Genomic DNA, 20823 nt, shown 5'->3' with positions numbered 1-20823 from the left:
CTCGAATTCTGGCCTCGGCGAACGTCCAAGCTCTGGATCGGTAATCCAAACACGTCTATATTATTTCTTCCCGGAGCACGGTGGTGACTCTTTATTGGCCAAACATTCCTCAGCGAAACCACAGTATTGCCCATTAGCTGCCATAATGCCGGGGCGGTACCAGGAATCCATTGTGTCCGCGAGAATCGAGCTGCGCGGGGCTCGCTCGGTCGAGTTTCTTCTCCAAACACGGTTCTATAGTTCTGGCCCCCGTCTCCTCGGGGGCGGAATGTCGTTCGAAAAATCGAGATGTCATGCCGCCGCGTCCCGCGTGATCAAAATCGATCCTAAACCGCGGTCGGGAACGTCACGTCGCGTCGCCTCGCGTCGGATCGAGAAGAAGAAGACGCTGCCTGGAGCCCGGGATCTCTCCTTTGTGAACAGTGCGTCATCCTTCACCGATTCCTTCTGTATTCTTTCCGATTATCATTCCGCCGCTCCCCTCGGAGCTTTAATCTTCCGGCTGCACGGTGAATATCAAACGTGGGGGGGAGAGAGAGGGCACACAGGTGAAAGTATAGGCGGCCGTTGCGCGCCTTAGTCATCCTAGACGTATTGTCGGGCCCGTCGAGTAGGAAGAACAATGCGGCGATGCGTCACGACCGCCGCGTCTGCCTCGGACGCCGCTAAGGAGAATAATTATCGTTGTTTGCACTTCGTTTTCCACGTCCGTTCTAGCCGGGCACGGCTACATTTTTCGGCCTTAATTGACGCGCCGATAATGGCCCGTAACCCACCCGAGAGCCGCCCCAGCGAACAAGCGCGCGCGCGCGCGCGGTCTTCGATCCTGCTGGCGATCTTAGAACTAAATTCCTAAAACTATGAAATAAATTCCTAAATGGAAGAAATAAATTGCTAAAAGGAAGAAATAAATTCCTTAAACTAAGAAATAAATTCCTGAAACTAAGAAATGAATTCCTAAAACTAAGAAATGAATTCCTGAAACTAAGAAATGAATTCCTGAAACTAAGAAATGAATTCCCAAAACTGAGAAATGAATTCCCAAAACTAAGAAATGAATTCCTGAAACTAAGAAATGAATTCCTGAAACTAAGAAATGAATTCCTGAAACTAAGAAATGAATTCCTGAAACTAAGAAATGAATTCCCAAAACTGAGAAATAAATTCCCAAAACTAAGAAATGAATTCCTGAAACTAAGAAATGAATTCCTGAAACGAAGAAATAAATTCCTAAAACTAGTAAATAAATTCCTAAAAGTAAGAAATAGATTCGAGAAACTATGAAATAAATTCCTGAAACTAAGAAATAAATCTCCAAAACTAAGAAATAAATTCCCAAAACTAAGAAATAAATTCCTAAATGGAAGAAATAAATTTCTAAAAGTAAGAAATAAATTCCTGAAACTAAGAAATAAATCTCCAGAACTAAGAAATAAATTCCCAAAACTAAGAAATGAATTCCTGAAACTAATAAATAAATTCCTAAAACTAGTAAATAAATTCCTAAAAATAAGAAATAGATTCGAAAAACTATGAAATAAATTCCTGAAACTAAGAAATAAATCTCCAAAACTAAGAAATAAATTCCCAAAACTATAAGAAATAAATTCCTAAAACTAAGAAATAAATCTCCAAAAATAAGAAATAAATTCCAAAAACTATGAAATAAATTCCTGAAACTAAGAAATAAATCTCCAAAACTAAGAAATAAATTCCTAAAACTAAGAAATAAATCTCCAAAACTAAGAAATAAATTCCGAAAACTAAGAAATGAATTCCTGAAACTAAGAAATGAATTCCTGAAACTAATAAATAAATTCCTAAAACTAGTAAATAAATTCCTAAAAATAAGAAATAGATTCGACAAACTATGAAATAAATTCCTGAAACTAAGAAATAAATCTCCAAAACTAAGAAATAAATTCCCAAAACTATAAGAAATAAATCTCCAAAAATAAGAAATAAATTCCAAAAACTATGAAATAAATTCCTGAAACTAAGAAATAAATCTCCAAAACTAAGAAATAAATTCCTAAAAATAAGAAATAGATTCGAAAAACTATGAAATAAATTCCTGAAACTAAGAAATAAATCTCCAAAACTAAGAAATAAATTCCTAAAACTAATAAATAAATCACCAAAACTAAGAAATAAATTCCTAAAAGTAAGAAATAAATTCCTAAAAATAAGAAATAAATTCCTAAAACTAATAAATAAATCTCCAAAACTAAGAAATAAATTGCTAAAACTAAGAGATAAATCTCCAAAACTAAGAAATAAATCTCCGAAACTAAGAAATAAATTCCCAAAACTAAGAAATAGATTCCCAAAACTAAGAAATAAATTCCTAAAAGTAAGAAATAAATTCCTAAAAATAAGAAATAAATTCCTAAAACTAATAAATAAATCTCCAAAACTAAGAAATAAATTCCTAAAACTAAGAAATAAATCTCCAAAACTAAGAAATAAATCTCCGAAACTAAGAAATAAATTCCCAAAACTAAGAAATAGATTCCTAAAACTAATAAATAATAAATTTTATAGTGTCAATAAATTGAAAATAGAGAGTGACAAGATTCGTAATTTCTCCGGACGTCTTCATTGCTCTCCGTTTCACTTTGCCATTTGTGAAATAAACGCATAAAATTCGCGGTCTAACGACGATATTTTATCGATAATAATAATTACAGATTTCAATCAGAATATTTCTGACACGCGCGAATGATCATCTCTATCGCCTCGCATTTCTCGTTACCAAGTCGGCCATTCATCACGTCGACTCTCACACATCTTTCGCATCGTTCGATTATTCGATTGTGCCAATTATGTATACCGTCATAATGGAAATAATCTCGCACTCAGAGACACTTGAACTAATAAAAATAACTTCACTCCACGCTTGCACACGTTTCCGATGTAAACGTTTCGCACAATTTAAGATACACAATTTTGTTGAAGACGATTTTAATAATGTTAATTGTTGCATTCGACCGAAAGTTTTCCAGCTTTTTATTATCCCAATTTATCGTCATATATGTGCATTGTGCACTGAGCAACCTTTGTTGAACAATTCTTTTCTGTCAGTTTATAATAATAATCAGTTCTCTTTGCAAAGTAAAATTTTTGTAAAACGAGTTCACTCAAAAAATCGATTTCAACGTGGCCAGAAGTAATGTAAAAAAAAGTCAGGGAGGTACTTTTTGTACTTGTTATAAAACTGTACTTAAACTCCACTTAAAATTGTTCTTTTTAACTGCACTTAAAATCGTACTTTTTAACTGCACTTAAAATCGTACTTTTTAACCGCATTTAAAATCGTATTTTCTACTTTTCAACCTTGACAAACTTCTCATTTGCAAAATGATAAACATACATTGTTATTCTCGTGAAATAATTTATATACGAACTCGTTTCAAAGGCACCGTAGTACCAAATTGAACTTATAAAAGCCAAATCGAAGTAACAAATTTTCGACGGCGCGTCATCGAAGAAATGCAGCGACTTCGTGCGTTAAAATCGAAGCTTGAATTGCGACGATAAATTGGTACAAGACTTCTCTCAGACTTCATACTTCGAATTTTTGTCTTTTGCCCCGCGGATCGAAGAGAACGTTGCGCAGCAGCGAGGACGCAGCGAACGAAGATGCACCCGGCGAGGATGCAGCAGCAACTTCGCTCTCGATCGCACGGCCGGGAGACCGGCCGTACAATAGAAATTATAATATAAATTTGATTGCCTCGCATACGCTGCCGGTCATAAGTCGCCGCACACCTGGCTGCGCGCAGGAAATTGCGAATGGTAAATAGACCGGCGCGCCGAGTTTATGAACCCATCTTCGCAGATTGTTTTACGATCGAACCATCTCCTGGCCGAATTAATTGGAAAGCGGGGAGGACGCGAGAGTTTTCTGGTAATGGAGCGGATCCGCCTTTTGGCGCCGACAGGTCGGCGGTAATGTAGAACATTGTAAAATCTTGATTGGGTAACGAAGTCTAAATCGCGTACATCAGTTTCCCAGGTGCAGCTAACGCCGGGACTGCCGAGAATTAAACGCGACTAATCTGGATTTTTCTGTAACAGGAGTGGCCAAATTTTTCATCGCTACGGGCGACCTATTTTTTAAATTATAGGCGGTGTTCTACTAACATCATAAGAAATTTAGTAATTTAAAGCCAGAAAGAAGTTTAACATGGATAATATTAGACGGGAGGGCAACTAGGAACACAGTAATTTTTTCTCAATTGTAATATAAATAAATAAATAATAAATAGATATAAATAAAAATAGACAATTTGGGAAGAGGAGATACGATTCTGTTCCGGGAAACGAGGGGTCCCTGAGGTTATTTGAAGTAACTTTTTCCTTAGCGAAAATGCAATCCGAGGCTTCATTTACGAGTTATTAACGAAAAACTCTGACCAATGAGGGGCGAGCTCGGCTGGCATGAGGCGAGCGTGGCTAGCGCGAGGCGGCCGAATCAACGAGCGGGCGAAGGCAGGCTCCGCTCGTTGGCTCGACCGCCTCGCGCTAGTCGAGCTCGCCCCTCATTGGTCAGCGTTTTTCGTTAATAACTCGTTAACGATGCCTCGGAGAAAATTTTTGTAAAGAAGAAAGTTGCTTCGAATGACCTCAGGAATTTATAATTTCCCTGAAGTACCATAATTTTGGGATACCTTGTATAACATCCACAAGACTGGATTTATTTAGACTTCGTACGATTTCTATGATACGTGTTGGATTTATCTAACAAATATACGAAAATTATCTTAGCTATTTCTTCCTCGAATTCTTCGGACAGTGCAGCTTTGTCGCTCTCGACTCGTTGCTTATCTTAAGAGCGATAATGTCTGTGGTTCTTCCTTCGATAATACAGTAAAGTAGTGCCTTGTTCGTTCTTCAACGCGTCAGGTGCGGAAAATCAGCTCCAAAGATTCCCACAAAATCAAGGTAATTTAATTAATGAAACTGAAACTAGAAAATTAATATATGTCGTAATGTATAGTGTTTTAACTCTTATGCATTGTGAATGTATTACAATAGAAATGAATTTTGTATTCAAATTTCTATGAAAATTGTTTCATTCATCGGAACAATTTCCAACGATGTGCTTGAACAAGGAATTGCATTTAAAAATTAAATATTAATTGAAACGTTAATTGATTTTAAACAGGAGTGACGTCAATTGTAATGGATTTTTGTTACAAAGAATCGTGACAGATTTTTAACAGAAAAATTTCAATTTTAATAGATCTTTCGTAGGAGTTCAAATAAAAATTTTAGATTATAATAGAGATTTTTAATAGGTGTTTAGATTGTAATTAATTTTAAGTAGGAGTAAAATTGATAATAGTAGATTTTTATGTAAAACGTAAATATAATGAATTTACGCTATTTCAATTGTAATTGATTTTGAATAGAAGGTGAAATACAAATGTTAGATTATGTTAAATTTTGTGAAAAATGTTTCGCACAAACGTTTTTGTAATATCTTGTAATATTTTGAAAGATAAGATCAAATAATTTCAACCGATTCGGTAGTTCCAGCGTTAATCGACGATCAAGAAGCGTTTCGAAATTTCGCAGTGCGAAAGAAATTCCGAAGTCCGGCGTTTCATCGGAACGAAGACGGCTCGAATGATGTTCGCGATTAACCATAGGAAGAAGTGCAATCCGTTTTCGTCCGTTTTCCCACGTAGGCTCCATCAAAACGAACGAACCGGTCTGCCGCGGGCAAGCCTTTTTCCAGCCGGGAAAATCGAGAATAGACGAAGAACGCCGGGCGGAACATTTTCATCGAAGGAATCTTCGATATTTTATACCGGCGTGCTTGTTCTTCGGCGAATAATACGCCGCGAAGTTTCGATTGTTCGACCGTGCGAATTGCTGAAACAAGCCAAAGGACTTTCACCGGCATTGTTCCGGAGAGAAAGATTTATTAAAATATTTACGGTTTCGCGAACGCGTATACGCGCCGCGTTGCACGCTCGGCGCGCGTTTTCGCAACGAAACACGGTTCGAAATGTCAAAATTGACGGAAACCTATTTGCGAATCTCGTGCGGCAAATATTGTTCTAGGCAAGCGTTTTAACGAACCGTGCCGAAGATCCATTCGTTTTTAAACGAGTATATTATTGCAGAACTATGGAAAAACAGTCGGGAAAGGCAGCTCGAAAACGTTCGCTCGCGGTGTGTACATTAAAACGTCGGGCACAATTGAATTATTTGGTTTTGTTGTTCGTGTTCAAACGTTCTTCGTCCGTGGATTGATTCATTCGTTTGCGGCGTAGCAATTGTTAAATGTTTCGAAACAAAAAAAATAACAACGCCTGGAGGACATAATTTTTCGACGCCGGCGATCGTTGCAGTTCCAGTCGACATGCTCTCTAGATTTACAGCAATGTCTCCCTAACTGACGCTCAGATTCTGTACAAGAATGGACAATTTCGGAAGAGGAGATACGATTATTCGAGCTTTGCAGCTCGTTTTTTTATACAAGGTGTCCCAAAAATGTCTCGCAATTCGGAAATGGCTGGTTCCTCGGATCATTTGAAGCAACTTCTTCCTTTACAAAAATGTTCTCCGATGCTCCGTTAACGAGTTATTAATTATTATATTATATTATATTATATTATATTGTATTGTATTGTATTGTATTGTATTGTATTGTATTGTATTGTATTGTATTGTATTGTATTGTATTGTATTGTATTGTATTGTATTGTATTGTATTGTATTGTATTGTATTGTATTGTATTGTATTGTATTGTATTGTATTGTATTGTATTGTATTGTATTGTATTGTATTGTATTGTATTGTATTGTATTGTATTGTATTGTATTGTATTGTATTGTATTGTATTGTATTGTATTGTATTGTATTGTATTGTATTGTATTGTATTGTATTGTATTGTATTGTATTGTATTGTATTGTATTGTATTGTATTGTATTGTATTGTATTGTATTGTATTGTATTGTATTGTATTGTATTGTATTGTATTGTATTATATTATATTATATTATATTATATTATATTATATTATATTATGTTATATTATATTATATTATATTATATTAGTTATTAGTTATTAGTTATTATTAACGAAAAATCGAGTACGGCTGACAGGCGGCCCAGCCAACCAGCGCACGAAGCCCAGTTCCGCTCATTGACTCGACCGCCTCGACCGCTGGCGCTGCTGACTCGGTCGCCTCGACCGCTGACGTCATTGGCTCGGCCGCCTCGACCGCTGGCGCCGTTGGCTCGGCCGCCTCGCGCCGGTTGAGCTGGGATTCGACCGCTCGACCGCTGGCGCCGTTGACTCGGTCACCTCACGCCAGCCGAGCTCGCCTCTCATTGGTCACTGTTTTTCGTTAATAACTCGTTAACGGCGCCTCGGAGAACATTTTTGTAAAGGAAAAAGTTGCATCAAATGACCCGAGGAACCCGCTACTTTCAGATTGCGAGACATTTTTGAGACATCCTGTAGTTGTTGACCCTTGTAACTATAAAAACGAACCGCAACGCTCGTATAATCGTATCTCCTCTTCCCAAATTATCCATTTTTGTGAACAATCTATGCGTCAATTAGAGAGACATTACTGTATCTCGATTTACCGACATTTCGTTTCAATTGCGAGGCCGAAGATGATCGAGAAGAACGAACGGTATTCGATCCGTGCTCGCGCAGCACTTAGAAAAAAAAAGAAACAGAGCGACGCCGGATGCGACGGCAATGATCGATACAATCGACGATAATGCATTCTCTGGACAGGCCAGCGCTCCTTTTGTCGCGAATGCGAGACGAATGAATCTTAAACGAGCCGTGTGTTCTCTTTCGCTTTCTTGTCGCCTTTGTTGGTGGTACCATTAGGCCCTCGGATCGGGCGACTTTTTGCCGGTCATTCGATAGGCCGCACGATACTTTGACAGCGAAAGATACTATCTGTCATAACGACCCTGACGGATGATAAAAAGAAAGGGCTCGGGACTGAGACTAATAGTTAAACTAAATAGTTCGGACCGTCGATCTTTCGAAACTCTCGACAAGGAGGAATATTTAAGAGAGGCCACTCGGATCGAACGGCGATCAAAAACCAGTGATGTTGCAGATAAAATTTTGTAGATGCGCATTTTGATCGCGTCGCCTCCCTCTCACGTTTTGTACGAATTCTTCAGAGAATTTATTCGAAAATTCGCAGCTTAGTGAAAGCGTTCGGCAAATGAAGGAAGAACATACACGTGGTTAAAACACACACTTTTTCATTTCTTATATAAATAAGAAATTCATATAAATGAATTTATATATTTATATATTATTTATATTATATTTACATGAAATGCTCTATATGCTTACATAAAGAAAAATGCGGTTCCATTAAAATGAAGAAACCAATGTTATGTCAAGGTTATGTAATATATAACCATATAATATATAAACCAAGGTTATGTCAAGGTTATGTAATATATAACCATATACTATATAAACCAATGTTATGTCAAGGTTATGTAATATATAACCATATAATATATAAACCAAGGTTATGTCAAGGTTATGTAATATATAACCATATAATATATAAACCAAGGTTATGTCAATGTTATGTAATATATAACCATATAATATATAAACCAAGGTTATGTCAAGGTTATGTAATATATAACCATATAATATATAAACCAAGGTTATGTCAATGTTATGTAATATATAACCATATACTATATAAACCGAGGTTATATGTTAAGGTTATGTATTATATATAATATAATATAATACAATATAATATAACCTTGACATAACCTCGAAATCTCAAAAGCGCATTCGACCAGCAGAAATGTGCCGGTTATAAAGTTTTCTGACTTTTTCATTTCTTATTTATATGAATTTATGTATTTATATATTATTTATATTATATTTATATGAAATGCTCCATGTGCTTATACATAAAGAAATATGCGGTTCCGTTAAAAAGAAGAAATCAAGGTCACCTCGAAATCTCGAAAGCGCATCCGAACAGCAAAAATGTGCCGGTTATATCCGACAAATTTTTTGAAACGATCTACAGTCCAAATGATTGAGCCGCGTTGCTTCAAATGAGACACCCTGCACGTATAAAAAGTGTGTCGCAGGGGTCGCAAAAAAAAAAATTCAATTTCCTGCGCACAAAGTGAACCGTGGCGATATAAAACGGGAATAATATAGGTCGGAAAAAACAGTTTCGAACTTCGCGTTAAAGCGGCTCGCACTGCAAAGGGTTAATTCGAACAAATCGAATAGCTCGACGAAACTTCGGAGGCGATGGCGGCAGCGTCGAAGCGCGTTGGCGCGGGAGGGTGGAGGGTGGGGGGCAACAACGAAGTCTCGTTTCGTTTATCGGAGTCAACTCGGATTGCACGGCGGCGAAAGGTAAAACATAAAGCCGTGGAGGGATACGGAGGCGAGATAGAAGAAGAATGGGGGGCGGTATCCGAGAAGAAGGTGCGAAACAAGAGAAAACTTTCGAGCGAAGTAAATAAAGATACCGTCCGGCGAATAAAGCGGCAAGAGAACGGTTGTGCGGCGGGCGGTGGCCGGCCGAGGATATCGGTTTAAAAGGCGCGCGGTTGCCTGGATCCGCGGGCATAATCCAATTTCATCCTCGCCCGGTCTCTATTTTCTTGTTGTTGCCGCGGCAGGCCGGCCGGTCGGCCGCGTTCATGCGTTACACCGTTCGAATACGGATTCCCTCGGTTCCGCCGGGAAAATGATTAATCGCCGGAGTGCGGGCCATCGGCCGCGGTGTTGCCTAGTACAAATGGAGAAAGCAACGTGGAACGAAAAGAAGAACGTAACAGGGCCACGACGGCGACGGCGGCGGCGGCGGTGGTCGAAGAGAGCCACGGAGGGAAGAAGAAGAAGAAGAAAAAAAAAGGAACGTTGACGGTCGAGGAATATCGTGCCGCCGTAAATAAATCGTTCCTGGACAAGAACCGCTTTTCGAGGGACGGCTTAGTTAAGGGCCCGACCTCTCGCGTTGGACCGGACACTAACCGAGCCGTGTATTTACATCGGAGATTTACGGTTTGCTGCTACCAGTGACGGAGCCAAAGTGTACATCGGAAGCACACGGGAACTACGCTTAGATACCTCGCGCCGCAGCTCGGCTCGGCTCGAATCTTTCGTGAGAACCGCTGCGCTCTTCGACTTTTACAAATCGAATCAATAATTTCAGAGTCGCGAACGGGCGAAACGCGTTTTTCACCCTCAAAAGAGAACGAGCCCCCCCCCCCCCCTCTCCCCGACTGTCTGACTTTAACGAGCTTTTGTGCGATTCTAGCTTACGAGCTTCTAACGATATGTGTGAAATATTGGCCACGATTAGCCGCTCGTTTCGAACATCACAATTCGAGCACGTATTCGCGTACCGCCGATTTTATGCTTCTTTTTCATGCTAAATCTGAATAGCGATACGGCTAGCCCCTGCGTTGGTTTATGAAAACGATGACGTTGAATTTTGTTTAGACGTAACCTTGACATAACCTTGACATAACCTTGAAATAACCTTGATATAACCTTGATATAACCTTGACATAACCTTGACATAACCTTGACATAACCTTGACAATTTTGTTTAACGTCGATCAAAGGAGTTTAATTGTTCCTCAACTCCTTGCAATATACAAGGGTGTCCGGGAAATTAGAGATTCCTGAGGTGATTTGAAGCAACTTCTTCCTTTACAAAAATTTTCTACGAGGCACCGTTAACGAGTTATTAACGAAAAACACTGACCAATGAGAGGCGAGTTCGCTCGACGCTAGGCGACCGAGCCAACGAGCGGACGAAGGCCGGCTCCGCTCACTGGATCGGCCGCCTAGCACCAGCCGAGCTCGCCTCTCATTGGTCACACTGTTTTCGTTAATAACTCGTAAACAAAGCGGCGGAGAAAAGTTTTGTAAAGGAAAAAGTTGCTTCGAATGACCTCGGAAATCTCTAATTTCCAAGACGTATCATAATTTTGGGACACCCTGTAGTATAGTGCGAGGCACTATGTATAGCGCGAAATAAATGCCCGTGTAACTCCTGTGTTTTGCAATCGGTGCGGACAATTTTCATTTTGCATACAAGTCCGCGGTCTAATCATCGCTGCAACAATTTTTCTCGCTTTTAACATTTAACAGAAAATTTCACTCATTTTTCCATTGTACCAACTACGTACCGAATTTGTTAAATGATTTCTCCGATTGAATTTCCATGAAACAAAACGTGTTTTGTTCATACGCAACAGCGACACGATTCGCGTTACAAGAGAACATTTTCCGCGTGACATGATTTCCTATAAAACCGCGTACAGTAACGTCTCTCTAATTGACGCTGAGATTGTCCATAAAAATGGACAATTTGGGAAGAAGAGATACGATTATTGTACTCTTGCGGTTCGTCTTTATAGTTACGAATTGTCAACAATTATAAAAACGAGCCGCAAGGCTCGAATAATCGTATCTCCTCTTCCAAAATTGTCCATTTTTGTGCGCAATCTGAGCGCGAATTAGGAAAGAATCAACGTCGATTCGAAACGAGTACAGTAAATTCTCTCCAATTGTCCCTTAGCTTGACGAAAACGGACAATTTGGGAAGGGGAGATACGATTGTTCAAACCTCGCGGCTCGTTCTTATAGTTACAGCGATTTTTCCTAATTCGCGCTCAGATTGCGTACAAAAATGGATAATTTACGAAGAGGAGATACGATTATTCGAGTCTCGCATCTAGTTTTTATAGTTATTGACTATAAATAATAATAATCAGTAACTATAAATAATAATAATCGAATTTTGAATCGACCATTTTCATGCGCAATTTGAGTGCGAATTAGGGAGGAATTACTGTATCGACAATCGGCAACTATGAAAACGAGCTACGGAGCTGAAATAATCGTTTCTCCTCTTCCCAAATTGTCCATTTTTGTGCGTAATCCGAGTGCGAATTATCGAGAAATTACTATAACTATAAGAACGGCGACTATAGAAAACGAGCCGTGAAGTTCGAATAATCGCATCCCCTCTCCCCAAATTGTCAATTTCTGTGCGCAATCTGAGCGCGAATGAGGAAAAAATCACTGTAACTATAAGAACGAGCAGCGAGGCTCGAACAATCTTATCTCTCCTTCCAAAATTGTCCATTTTCGTCAAGCTAAGGGACAATTGGAGAGAATTTTCTGTACTCGTTTCGAATCGACGTTGATTTTTTCCCAATTCGCGCTCAAATTGCGCACAAAAATGGATAATTTGAGAAGAGGAGATACGATTATTCGAGCTTCGCGTCTCGTTTTTATAGTTGTTGACAATCGATAACTATAAATAATAATCGAATTTCGAATCGCATGCGAATAATCGCACCTCCTCTCCCCAAATTGTGACCATTTTCGTGCGCAATTGAGTGCGAATTAGGAAGAAATTAGCGTATCGACAATCGGCGACTGTAAAAACGTGCTGCGGAGCTCGAATAATCGCATCTCCTCTTCTTAAATTATCCATTTTTGTGCGCAATTTGAGCGCGAATTAGGAAAAAATCGCTGTACCTATAAGAACGAACCGCGAGACAAGAACAATCGTATCTCTCCTTCCCAAATTGTCCATTTTCGTCAAGCTAAGGGACAATTGGAGAGAATTTACTGTACCCGTTTCGAATCGACGTTGATTTTTTCCCAATTCGCGCTCAGATTGCGCACAAAAATGGATAATTTAAGAAGAGGAGATACGATTATTCGAGCCTCGCGTCTCGTTTTTATAGTTGTTGATAATCGATAACTATAAATAATAATCGAATTTCGAATCGCATGCGAATAATCGCACCTCCTCTCCCCAAATTGTGACCATTTTCGTGCGCAATTTGAGCGCGAATTAGGGAGAAATTACTGTATCCACAATCGGCGGGTATAAAAACGAGCCGCGGAGCTCGAACAATCGCATCTCCTCTTCCCAAATTGCCCATTCTTGTGCACAATCGGAGCGTCAGTTAGGGAGACATTACCGTATTCGAAGTGGACCGTACACATCTTTCTACTTTCGATCGCGAGCAAAATTGAAAACGCCAAGACTAGATCGCGCGACGCGGAACAACGGTGTAAAATCATTTCCACGACGATGTAACGATCGCGTTGATGAACGCGACCGAAGAGTGCTCGGCTGATCTCGGTGGCGACCCGAAGGAACGAAGATGTCAGCAAAAGTTAGCAAAGTAAATGGCCGCGCACGGCGGCGTGCCATTTACAATTTAACGAGTCCCTCGGCAGAAGGGATAAATTCTTGCCTGATTCCGCAGTTCCATCCGAAACGGACGACGACAGTCGGCATTCGCATAAAGATCCGCCGCCCGGTAATAACTGTAAATCCGTTGGCGCATACGTGTTGCACTCGGGGTCCCATCGCTGCCGGCTACCGAACCCTACTCGGCGAAGCAGCGCCTGCCTCTCGGCGTGTATCCAGCATTCTCGGTGCATTAACGCTGCAGCGGCCGGAGAACGTCGCCAGGCAGAAGCGACTATCTTGACCTTTGCTCCCGGTTCCTTTCCCTGGGAGCTATCCGGGCCCCGGCTCGCCGCGCCGGCCCCCCGAGACGCCCACAGGGGCCCCGCGTGATTACGTTTTCTTTCGTTTTTTCATCAATACCAGGAACACGCCGCGCCGGCTCGCCGCGGTTCGTCTTATTAGCCGGTAAACGCGTTTCCGGTGGCCGGCCCCGGTCGCCGGACAACTTCGATCCAGATGTTATCCTTCTCGTAAAACGGAATCGTCCCGGCTGTGTTCATTATTTCATTAACTCGATAAACCGCGCCGACACGGACCGAACACGGGCGTTTCATTTAATAAAAGGGGGAATATCGCACTTGCCGCCGATATTAATATTATCAGGGCCCGCATTGCCGCGGCTGTACTTTCAGATTATAATAAAACGCGGTTACGATCGTTTTATATATTACGAAATTGCACCTGCCCGGGACTCGCATTAATTTCTTCTTCGCCGACCGCGTAAAGACAGCGCGCGGATCCCTGCGCGATCAGATTACAAATTTTCTAGATTCAGTGCAACGTTTAATAGATCGTTTAACGACGCTCGCATTAACCGGGCCTCGGCTCAGTAGGGACCTGACTGCGCGAATAAACAAATTTTTATATTCGCGTGTAACTGTGACCGCGATGGCTTAAAAACGCATTTCGCGTTAATGATAGGTAAGCTTTGTGGGAGAAAGAATTTGAAGGAAGAACGATATCAACGATTCTTTAAATCTGCGAGCATCGCGTGTGCCAAACCTACCGCAAATTACTTGAATTTAAATTACCTATTTTTACGTTAATTTATATTACTTACTTTTATTTTACTTGAATTTATATTACTTACTTTTATTTTACTTGAATTTATATTATTTACTTTTATTTTATTTGGATTTATATTACTTACTTTTATTTTATTTGGATTTATATTACTTACTTTTATTTTACTTGGATTTAAATGACTTACTTTTATTTTTTACTTGAATTTAAATTACTTTTATTTTACTTAAATTTAAATTATTTACTTTTATTCTACTTGAAGATATGTTATTTACTTTTATTTTACTTGAATTTAAATGACTTACTTTTATTTTTTTTTTCTTGAATTTAAATTACTTACTTTTATTTTACTTGAATTTATATTATTTACTTTTATTTTACTTGGATTTAAATTACTTACTTTTATTTTACTTGAATTTAAATTACTTATTTTTATTTTACTTGAATTTAAATGACTTACCTTTATTTTTTACTTGAATTTAAATTACTTACTTTTATTTTACTTGAATTTAAATTACTTTTCTTTTACTTGAATTTAAATTACTTACTTTATCAAAGTATAGAAAATTTAAAGAAAAACAGATATATTTCTTCAATATGATATTTTTAGTTTTTATTATAAAGCATCTCTCTATCAGCATTATTTATAACTATTTATAAATACCTAAGCGCTATACTACCGCATTCCCATTGGCACACAGAATATTTCCGGAAGAGAAAGCAACATTTTTTAATTCCGTCGCCCACGTTGTTTTCCACGAAAAAACGTTTCCTCTCGCTCGATTGTTTACTCTCCGACAAGTAATTTCAATTTTCACGCGTCTAATTAAAGTTTACGCGACGACTAACGCGACCGGAAGAATCGCGCGTTAAAAAAAAAACACGCCGAATAAACCGACGAAAAGAATTATAAATCAACCTAGACGTGTGCTCTGGTATATTTTCGTGAAAAAAAAAGTAGCGGCATTCGCGAGTTGTGTCGAAGCGCGTCCGTAAAAGTCACGGCGATAACTCGCATCCGTCTTTCTTCCCGTTTTATCCATAATACCGAGGGATATTGTATTTCTTTTGGAATTTCGCCCGGTTTATGTATATCGATTTCATCCGGCGCCGTTACGATGATTTATTCATTACTTCTCGCGGCGAAACGCGAACGCGAACGCGAAGCTTAAAATATCCCTCGTCGCGCGTTTCGCCGCTCGCAATTAGACCCGGTAAAAAGGAAAACCGCGCGAATACGGTGATCGTGTTAATTTGATTTAATTATATCGTCTCGCGTCGAGCGCCGGACAGCCCTTCAAACGATTCACATTGAAAATACTTCATTACGGAAGACGATCGGTTAACCTGTCCGACGTGCTGAAAAAGGATACGTTGCGCGTTCCGATCGAAAGTGTCGGCGCGATATTAAATCACGTTTCTCCTCTCGAAGCCGCTCGATTTTCAGACGAAATGCATACATATTCGCGATCGGTAAAAGCCGCGGCGTTATTATTCGCGGCCGGACCGCGGCGGCGGCGGCACTTCGCGACGTTTTAAGTGGCGACGTTTTAACCAGTTAGCTGTGTTCGACGAGTATAATCGTCACGGAGTAATGGCAATGTTTTGTGACACGACGAGTATACTCGTCACGGAGAAATGGCAATGTTTTGTGACACGACGAGTATACTCGTCACGGAGAAATAGCAATGTTTTGTGACACGACGAGTATACTCGTCACGAAGTAATGGCAATGTTTTGTGACACGACGAGTATACTCGTCACGGAGTAATGGCAATGTTTTGTGACACGACGAGTATACTCGTCACGGAGAAGTAGCAATGTTTTGTGACACGACGAGTATACTCGTCACGGAGTAATGGCAATGTTTTGTGTCACGACGAGTATACTCGTCACGGGGAAATGGCAATGTTTTGTGTCACGACGAGTATAATCGTCACGGAGTAATGGCAATGTTTTGTGTCACGACGAGTATACTCGTCACGGAGTAATGGCAATGTTTTGTGACACGACGAGTATACTCGTCGTGCGTAAGAAGTAGTACGTAGTAGTAATAGTAGTTGAAGTATACGTATCATTGGAGAAAAGAACGCGAAAGAGCGCCGACACCAATGTTTAGGATCTAAACAAAGCTGCCATAGTCCGATGCGAACCGATGTGTCGGTTGAAATAAGTTTGCGAAATAAAAAATAAAGAAACCCACCAAATGAGCCGTTTATTTTGAAAGTGGCATAGGTCACTAACTTCCAACTAACTTTCGAGAAGATTTACTTGTATTTGTTATCTCAGGATACTGATATTTTTCTTAGTATAAATAATTTCGTATAAACATTAAAAAATCTCCACTTTTGATTAGGGTAAAGTGACTTACGCCGCTTTCAAAATAAACGGCTCAAATAACAAAATAAAACAGATACAGAAATACAGTAATGTCTCCCATACTGACGCTCATATTGTCCACTAAAATGGATAATTTGGGAAGAGGAGATACGATTATTCGAGCCTTGCGGTTCATTTTTATAATTGTGGAGAATTTATAACTGTAAAAATAAACCGCAAGGCTCGAACAATCGTATCTCCTCTTCCCAAATTGTCCATTTTTGTGCGCAATCTGGGCGTCAATTAGAGAGACATTGCTGTACCATAAAAATTAACAAATTGTAGAAAATAAAATTAATATTTTCGTTGATACAATATAAATCCTAATTCTAAATTAGTTTAATTAACCAGTTAGCTGTGTTCGATGAGTATACTCGTCACGGAGAAATGGCAATATTTTGTGACATGACGAGTATACTCGTCGCGCGTAAGAAGTAGCGACCGTTGGCTATTTAAATTGTAATTTTAAGGAAAACAAAAACATATTCTCAAATTTCAAGATGTTCAGAATATTTTGAGGCCGATCCTGCGCGAAGTTCTTTACATTGTTATAAAAATAAAATTAGAAAAGAATCACGGTATTGGTGTTCGACGTGCAAAGTGCCATTATATATTGTTCCTCGCTTTGCTAAATACCACTCTCTCTACAGCAGCAATTTGAATTTTTAACTTTTATAAGTATTCGATTATCCCTGGGTTTTTCGTTTATTATGTATATGGTATATGTTAACGTCAAGCGAATAAGTAAATATTAGTAATAAAATTGTTAATTTTATGAAATAAAACCGTTTTTTCGATCCAATATTTTAACAGCGACACTTACATTGTGTTCGACGAGTATACTCGTCGTCGCTCGATTCTCGCGACATATATAGATGCGCGCTCTGAAATGGAGGCGCCACAGCTAACGAGTTAAATAATGCTAAAATGAATAGTTCATTATCAACTACCAAAACATAAATGCCTTTCGAATCAGCGTTCGCAGCTGCCATTTTTGAGTATTTCATAAGACTCGACACGTTTCCATAAGCTTCCGAATATCAAAAATCAACGAACAAGTTGAAACTGCGATCGCTGTTACTTGTATATCATAAATTATCAATGTTAAACATACAAAGCATTGTGATATTCATTTTTAAAATATTACTCATTATAAAATATCAGATTCCATTACTTTCATGAAATGCCGCGGTATTTGGAGCGTCCGCAGTAATACCAACACGCCGTCCGCCGATATTTTAACAGCGACACTTACTCCGTGTTCGACGAGTATACTCGTCGCCGTTCGATTCTCGCGACACATATAGGTGCACGTTTTGAAAAGGAGGCGCCACAGCTAACTGGTTAAGTGGTTTAACTTTATTCCGAGATTTACAACTAACCGGAACAATGCGACGAGTACGACGGAGCTCGTTAAATTTCTTGTGATTTGCTCGCGAATTCGTCGAAATAATTAATAGAGACCGAAACGAACGATCTTACGTTTTAAACAAACTCACGCCGGAACTCGTGTTTCCTTTAAAACAGTTGCTCTTTCTATGGTGTTTTGAAAGGTTTCTTATGGAGCAGACACCTTGAAATCTGTGTTACAAAAGTTCCACGCTGAATCTGTGTAACAAGTGAAACGGGGAAACACCGTTCACGAACTGGAAATTATTTCCGCGAGTGTGACAAACGAGTTGGTAGAACATTTACGTCCATTCTGCCTGGAACACAGAGACCACCGCGAACGCTCCGAAGTCTGCACGACGCGGAAAACAAGATCAACAACTTCGTTAAATACCTGAACACGGGAAAATCAAAAACTTCGTGAAATATTTATGGAAGCAAATTCGACAATTTCGTAAAACATCTAAAGAAGAGAAAATTATTATGGCAGAACGGATTATACGGTTGCTAAAAGCTAAGAAGTTCTAGCGATTTGAAGTGAAATTTGGGAAAAAAGAAGTCGGCTGCGTTAATTATTTATTGTCGCTATATAGTACAATGCTCATTGAACGATTCAGTAATTTCTCCGTAAATTGCGCTCGGATTGCGCACAGATATGGACAATTTGGAAAGATTAGTTACCGATATTTACAGTTACCGATTGTCAATAATTATTTAAAACGAGTCGCAAGGCTCGAATAATCGTGTCTCCTCTCCCCAAATTGTCCATTTCTGTGCGCAATCTGAGCGCGAATGAGGAAAGAAATCACTGTAATTATAAGAACGAGCAGCGAGACTCGAACAATCGTATCTCTCCTTCCCAAATTGTCCATTTTCGTCAAGCTAAGGGACAATTGGAGAGAATTTACTGTACCCGTTTCGAATCGACGTTGATTTTTTCCCAATTCGCGCTCAGATTGCGCACAAAAATGGATAATTTGAGAAGAGGAGATACGATTATTCGAGCCTCGCGTCTCGTTTTTATAGTTGTTGACAATCGATAACTATAAATAATAATCGAATTTCGAATCGCATGAGAATAATCGCACCTCCTCTCCCCAAATTGTGACCATTTTCGTGCGCAATCTGAGCGCGAATTAGGGAGAAATGACTGTACTCAAAAATCCAACGTTTCCGAATTCGACTTTTCGGCGAACGATTGTACAATTGATTCAATTGAACGCGGAGAATTGCCAACAACTATAAAAACGAGACGCAAGGCTCGAATAATCGCATCTCCTCTTCACAAATTGTCCATTCTTGTGCGCAATCTGAGCGCGAATTAGGGAGAAATGACTGTACTCGAAAATCCAACGTTTCCGAATTCGACTTTTCGGCGAACGATTGTACAATTGATTCGATTGAACGCGGAGAATTGTCAACAACTATAAAAACGAGACGCAAGACTCGAATAATCGCATCTCCTCTCGCCAAATTGTCCATTTTTGTGCGCAATCTGAGCGCGAATTAGGGAGAAATGACTGTACTCGAAAATCCAACGTTTCCGAATTCGACTTTTCGGCGAACGATTGTACAATTGATTCAATTGAACGCGGAGAATTGCCAACAACTATAAAAACGAGACGCAAGGCTCGAATAATCGCATCTCCTCTTCACAAATTGTCCATTCTTGTGCGCAATCTGAGCGCGAATTAGGGAGAAATGACTGTACTCGAAAATCCAACGTTTCCGAATTCGACTTTTCGGCGAACGATTGTACAATTGATTCGATTGAACGCGGAGAATTGTCAACAACTATAAAAACGAGACGCAAGACTCGAATAATCGCATCTCCTCTCGCCAAATTGTCCATTTTTGTGCGCAATCTGAGCGCAAATTAGGGAGAAATGACTGTACTCGAAAATCCAACGTTTCCGAATTCGACTTTTCGGCGAACGATTGTACAATTGATTCAATTGAACGCGGAGAATTGCCAACAACTATAAAAACGAGGCGTAAGGCTCGAATAATCGCATCTCCTCTTCACAAATTGTCCATTCTTGTGCGCAATCTGAGCGCGAATTAGGGAGAAATGACTGTACTCGAAAATCCAACGTTTCCGAATTCGACTTTTCGGCGAACGATTGTACAATTGATTCGATTGAACGCGGAGAATTGTCAACAACTATAAAAACGAGACGCAAGACTCGAATAATCGCATCTCCTCTCGCCAAATTGTCCATTTTTGTGCGCAATCTGAGCGCGAATTAGGGAGAAATGACTGTACTCAAAAATCCAACGTTTCCGAATTCGACTTTTCGGCGAACGATTGTACAATTGATTCGATTGAACGCGGAGAATTGCCAACAACTATAAAAACGAGACGCAAGGCTCGAACAATCGCACCTCCTCTTCCCAAATTGTCCACTTTTGTACGAAATCTGAGCGCGAATGAGGAAAGAATCACTAACGTAATAATTTTACTAATAAACTAACTAATAAATAAATTAATCCGGCATTCGTTGCAACAACGCAATTTTCCTAATCGTCGAATAAAACATCTCTTCCAAACGAAATTCTAGTTGAACGTTTCTCTTCTGAAACTAGAATTTCGTTCCGTTCACAAACGTGTAATAACCAGAGCGTTTTTAAAAACAACTTTCACAGTTCCTGTATCAAAAATTAAACCTATCACAAGGGAAAATCAATCGCAACAGTTGTCTCACATCGTTTCAGTACCATTCATTGTTCACGAATATCCAATACTCGT

The 20823-nt window shown here is 39.5% G+C and overlaps 1 protein-coding gene across 3 annotated transcripts in view; it reads left to right on the top strand.

Annotated features, from left to right (window-relative positions):
• LOC117228856 (uncharacterized) overlaps window positions 1-20823 on the top strand; it is a 502447-nt gene that overhangs the window by 204731 nt on the left and 276893 nt on the right. The window contains exon 1 of one of the 3 annotated variants that reach the window (XM_076521010.1): window positions 4898-4947. The exons of the other annotated variants lie outside the window; for them this stretch is intronic. The gene's annotated coding sequence lies outside the window, so the exon portion shown is untranslated. Of the gene's footprint in view, window positions 1-4897; window positions 4948-20823 lie in introns of those variants that run through there. 3 annotated transcript variants of the gene reach the window in all.

This window comes from Megalopta genalis, chromosome 1 (assembly GCF_051020955.1).
Source record: "Megalopta genalis isolate 19385.01 chromosome 1, iyMegGena1_principal, whole genome shotgun sequence".
Lineage (NCBI taxonomy): Eukaryota > Metazoa > Arthropoda > Insecta > Hymenoptera > Halictidae > Megalopta > Megalopta genalis.
This window is presented reverse-complemented; position numbering and strand designations above follow the sequence as displayed.